Here is a 6,000-nt window from a genome sequence, read left to right on the forward strand (position 1 = left end):
CTGAGAACTTTTCCTTGGTTTTTACAGAATTTGGAGATTAAGAGAAAGCCAGCCTCTTTATGGAAGACTGTTACTTTAACCAGTCAAAAACATCTGCAATGACCTGGATCTAGCTAGCAAATCAGAAACAGTGTAGGGTTTAAAGTCAGTTTCTTAAGGACTCTGGACATAATTCTAAAGGTCCAGTTTTGATCAGTATAGTTTCTATATAACTAGTATTACATAGAAGAGGTTCTTTTGGAAAATAAAATATATTCAATATATACAGGCCTGTCAGAATGGGTCAACATATTTTATGCTTTAGGGAACACTGTTATACCAATCCATAGTAAAAGTTGTTACATTTATTGAATTGCCCTTGTATATTCTTAATATTATTAATTGAATTATGTACCATCATTCTGCACAGATTACATAATAAAAAAGAATGCATTTATTTCATATTTTCGTTCGAACACCTAATTGTGTACTGTGCATTTTCAATGCTACATACAGTAGAAAGACTTACTGCTATTGTGCTAATTATCTTTGGCTTTTTCAAGATGTAGCACAATACAGTATAACATTACCATTCAATTTTTAAAGATTAATACTAGAAGTTGGAAATCAGTTTATTGTCCAATGCAACTTGTGAAAATTTTGGTGAGATTTGAGGTTTCCATTAGGATATCCCATTTCTTTTCATGTCTATATTTACATGCCTATATTAAATAATAATTAAATAATAAATGTATAAATTATAACTAAATTAATTTAAATATTTAAGTAAATTATAAATAAGTAATAATAAAGTAATAAATTAATTACATCCATCTATTCATGTCTACATTAAAAAGCTAAGCAAAGAACTATTTAGATATGAAGCCAGCTAATTAAATGTGCAGAAGAGTTGGAATTGGTTGTATGCTTTCAAATGCAGTATGAAAAATATGTTTAATCTTGTTTGTTTTATCCTGTTTCAACTGACGTGTTGTACTCTTCTCTTTAAATAATGTCTTGGCATCCTTAACTCTGTAAAACAAATATAAGTTAGGGTTAGGATATGCAGTCCTTCCAAAATCAAACATAGTTTGGCAAGATAAATAAAGTTTAACTGGTTTGAGCAGATAGCACATTGCAAAAATATTTGTATTGCACCTGAGCAATACAAATAAATCACAAAATATGCTAATCCTTATTTAATTCAACTTTCAATATGTAGCCCTGTCTCATTTCCGATCCATCAAGGAATTGAATATACAAGTTACAAATGATCAGAAATCAATGGATTTTTCTTTAACTGTTCATGTACAACCTCAATTATAGGTATTCATTAAGATTATGGAGAGGTTTTAATATTTTAGGAACATTTGTAATATTTTAAAATACAACAAAATATTTTGTTTTCATTCTTATCTAATATCATAACGTCAACCTAAAAGCTCAATCTAATAGACAACTTTATTTTTCCACATATATAGTAAAAGAATTATCTTTCAACATATAGCAGATATTTAGCCCATTGAAATAAATTGGTTTTGAAACTTCCCAAATTTCAAAATGAATGTATTGCATAGTACATAAACATTTCTGTAATGGTGTTCAACTTGTAGGAACACATTTTATTGAGAAAATATCATAATCACCTCATTCTTTAAGCCAAATTAAGATATCATTTCAAGAAAGTTGTGCCTAGTACCTATTTATTGTTTTGCTTTGAAAATAAAGACTTTTTTATTCTTTTAAACCACCTGTTCAATGGTTTATATAAATATTTGATTATTCCAAACTTCTACTTTATTCAGCAATGCTGCATTTTAACAAGATTTATTTCTGTAATATTTGTAGATCATCTTGCATTTCCTGTTTTTATCTCTGTTATTTAATGCTGTTTTTAACTGAAGGATTTGTTGTAACTTTGTATTTTATTTGTGCTTGTATTAGATGTTGTCTTGAAAACAAATTATAATAGCAATGTCTGCAGGAAACTTTCAAAAATTTGCACATGGACTTGATGAAAGAAATGTCCTTCTGGGTTTGGCTCCAAGTGGGGAAAAAGACACTGGAGACATGGAGGCTGCTTGGAAAGATGGTTTATTGTTGGACAGGGCCACATGGCTTGAGCCCTGAACAGAAAAGGTGATCACATGCTTCAATGTTGGTGGAGAAGAAGAGAAGGGCTGAGGGAGGTACTTGCTAGGCTTTTTATGACCTGTTTAGTCCCACCTCTCTGTTTCCTGTTCCTGTGTAAGAAATGTATTCTGATTGGTTGTCAGACTCCCATGGGGCTATGCAGGGGCTACTGTCAGCCTCTGTTTTGCTGCTTGCTTTTCAGCTGCCATGAAACGGGGAGGGGGGCATGGTATTTGTGTGAGGGAATTAATCTGTACAGGAGGACTGTTAATTGGGAGTTGTTCACACCATTCGTTTGTGCATGTGGAAGGAGTGGAGTTTCCCGCCAAGGCCAACTGTCCAGCATTCCAACCTGATGATGATGTTTGAAGATTTCTCCCACCTGACATCTGTGGAGATATACAATTGGACTGGGGTACCAGGGGGAGGGGAATGAATCATGTATTGATATCTAATGCTTTTGCGCTCTTTTGCTCAGATCCAGCTTTGCTTAGCTTCTCATTACTTATAATCAGTAAAAGTACACTTAATTCTGCAAAATGGAGTTGAGTGGTTGAGTGGTTTCTTTCTTGGTTATTAAGTGAAGGAGCCATGACCGCTACTCTCTAGGCTGTGTTTTGAATCCAGATTTGGTTGAGTTCTCAGATGTCATGTGGTCAGTTGAGTAGAGTAAATCCCTTCCCCCTGGAGCTGCAGTGGAGAAGTCTTTATTATGTAAAATGGACTAGCTTGGCCTTCTTAATGGCCCATTAACAGTGTGGATGGCCAGGAAGCTACAGGCAACTATTCTGTCTTTTAAAGCATGTTTCTTTCTTTTCATATCCAGAGAAATATTCTGCCTTTTCAATATTTCCTAGGATATTTCATTTTTCTGGGAGAGGGCTGGATGATAACTTCCCACAGACTCATAAGAAATTATTCCTTATGAATTAAGTTTCTTTCCAACTCCCCAACTTTAAAGACTTGGTATAAGTATCCACCGAAGTTTTGTCAATGTGGGTCTAAATGTTTTCTGTATCAAAATAAGTTTTATGCTTAAATGTAGAAATATAGGGGTAATATTTTTCTCTTCATAATTGTTCTGAAATTGCAAAAAAATAAAAAGAACGTTAATGTGTAATTATATGAGGTATAAATCTCTAAGCATCTTTGCCACCTTTACAAATTCTTATCATATCATTCCAGATCAAAAGGTTTCATTCTAAAGACTAATATAATTTAGAGATGACCAGCAGATGTCACCTGTGAGATCAAAAGAAAGAAAGAAAAGAAAAGAAGTAACTGCTTTCTGCTTGGCAGAAAATATTGACATTAATAATCCTCTATTTGTGGATATTCGTGTTAACACTGACAGATTCCTGTGTGGAAGAGTTTTCAACCCATACAGGAAGGGTTGAAAACAAATGGAAGAGTAGACATTTAGATGCTTTTATCTGCCACCATCAAATGTTTCTTTTGTTTAATTTTTTTAATGTCAAAATGTCATATGTGCATCTTTCTAATGTCAACTCTAAGCTGTAGTCAACAGTATAAGATTCAAGAATGTTTTATAAGTGTCCATGTTATCACCATAGCAACTATTCTGATTTTGTGCTGTTTACAAAACTAATGTATTTTCTTATCTGTCATCTTGATTGTGACGAACTTTAATATCTGCAGTATATCACATCCTAGTTTACTATTTTGCTTTTTAAACCATGCGTGATATAAGACTCCTTTAGAGCAAACAACTCATGTAACACATCACACCCTGATTTCTATGTCAGTCCTTTAATGTGCAGAGCAATAAGTGTGACATTTACATAGGGCTAAAGCCAAATATTTAATAATATGTAGATTGTGTTTTTTGGTACATCTGTCAAGGAAGAGATAATGCACCGTTTTTCATTTGGCCATTTGCTCCTGCAGGCTCTTCTTGAACTGTGGAGGAGAAGTAGCAGTCACTTGATAATGTCACTGCAAGCAATCAAGCAGCAAGGCCTAATTGGTCAGCTGGTGACAGAAGAAAGGGAAGCTGATGAGTTTAATAAGTGGAGGGCCACTGGTTCCTTAGAAAGCAGGAAACACAAACAGAACTGGAAATCAAGCAAGTTTGCTCCCAGGATCTTTGGCAATATCTATCATATTTTCCTGTCATGTCCTTTCTTCAAGAGCAGGAGAAAAACATAACATTTAGGTCCTACAAATGAAGTTAATAGGTCTTGAAAGTTCCTTCTTACCTTTAAATTCAATGATATTATGACTACATTACAGACTTAGGTTGTCCCAGAGCCTTTCCAAAGCCTTTCACTGAACTGTAATATTCATCAGGATAGAAGGCAAACATTATGAAATATGTAATAAGTAATGTTAACAGTATTTAATTAAAGTACATTTCAAAAAAATGAAGCTGTTTTGAGACTACTACTTTGCAGTAGACCAATCAACTACTTGGAACGAGGTATCTTGATTGACTTTAGCTCTCAGTTAAAATGTTTTATGACTATTTTAGGTATTCAGTTCACTACTATTGGAAGGTGTAATTACCATTTTTCAGTCGTTTTTAAAGAAATGCTTTCTTTTGCACTACTGTATAAGATATCCAGCTTAGCTAAAAGTACCTTAAGCTCTATTATTTCTGGGAGTTTCCCTAAATTATAGGACAAAATATCCACCTTTAATTAATTGGTTAAATACATAATATTTTTCAAATGTTTTCAGGATGCAAAAATCGGTTCCATTCTTCACTGTATAGACTACAAAAGAGATTTTTTTTCTTTACAAAGCACATTGTAATATGCCAGGAAGTAGAAAAAAAGGCAGCTATGACAAGATAGGAATACAAGGATAAAAAAAATGAAATTGCATGTCAACAGCTGGGTTTTATTGAAAAGGGTCGTTCAGAGTGCCCCTGGTGCCTTGGGCTAATTCTGGCATAAGAGGTCTTAATTTTTTTTCATCTATTTCAAGTAAACTCTAGACAAAACAGACATAGTTTGTGGCTTTGAGACAATGAATCATACCATTCTTTTTCTTTTTAGTATTCTGCATTTTCCTGTAATTTTGCTCTTCCCGGAGGCTGCTGAGAGTGCAAAGAGACAACTCATGTTTGAACGACAGAATATTGAAAAGGTCAGAGCTGTATAGCACAATGCTACCATTCACAGAACATGTTAGCTACTGAAATTCCATTGCTTCATTCTTATGACAAAGGCCAGAGAACACAACAGGAAGCAAACCAATATAATTGCATGCTTTCAAAAGCAGCGAGAGAGACTGTGATTTGCATCATAAATCATGAAACAGAGAGTGCTATGCAGCAGTCAAATAATTTCAAGGGTACCTCCTTGAGCTATCCCCACTCTTTCTGCACAATGGGGTCTTAGCTTTAGCTGCAGACAGTTCTCTGCTTAAGCAAATTCCCAAAATTGTTCCATAAAATTGTCCAATCTGCCTGTAAGGCAGCATTGGATGGTAAAGTATCATTGTTTACATGTTCCGACATGAAGGACTGGGAGAAGACAGTTGACTATTAAAAATCATCTTGTATATTATGAATTAAAAAATCTAAAAATCTAAAAAATATATTTTAAAAGTCCTCCTATCCTGCAAAATTCCAGTTCTGGCAAAGGCAATGTATAGTCTGTTTCCATAGGATGCCGAGCTCTGATTCAGAGCACATTATATGATGACAAAAAGGGAGAAAATGAATTTGAAGTGTCTATTAATGCTTCACTAATTAAATAGGAATGGTAGTGAACAAATCAGTTTTCCTGACTTTTAATTTTACTTTTTGCAGCTAAATATAAATATTGACATATACAAATTTATATGACTTAATGTTCTCTGTCTATGCATGTCTATGTGCACATGCATGAACTTGTAAGTATATAAGCTTAGTCTAATGTA

Source organism: Thamnophis elegans, chromosome 9 (assembly GCF_009769535.1).
Source record: "Thamnophis elegans isolate rThaEle1 chromosome 9, rThaEle1.pri, whole genome shotgun sequence".
NCBI classification, from domain to species: Eukaryota; Metazoa; Chordata; class Lepidosauria; order Squamata; family Colubridae; genus Thamnophis; species Thamnophis elegans.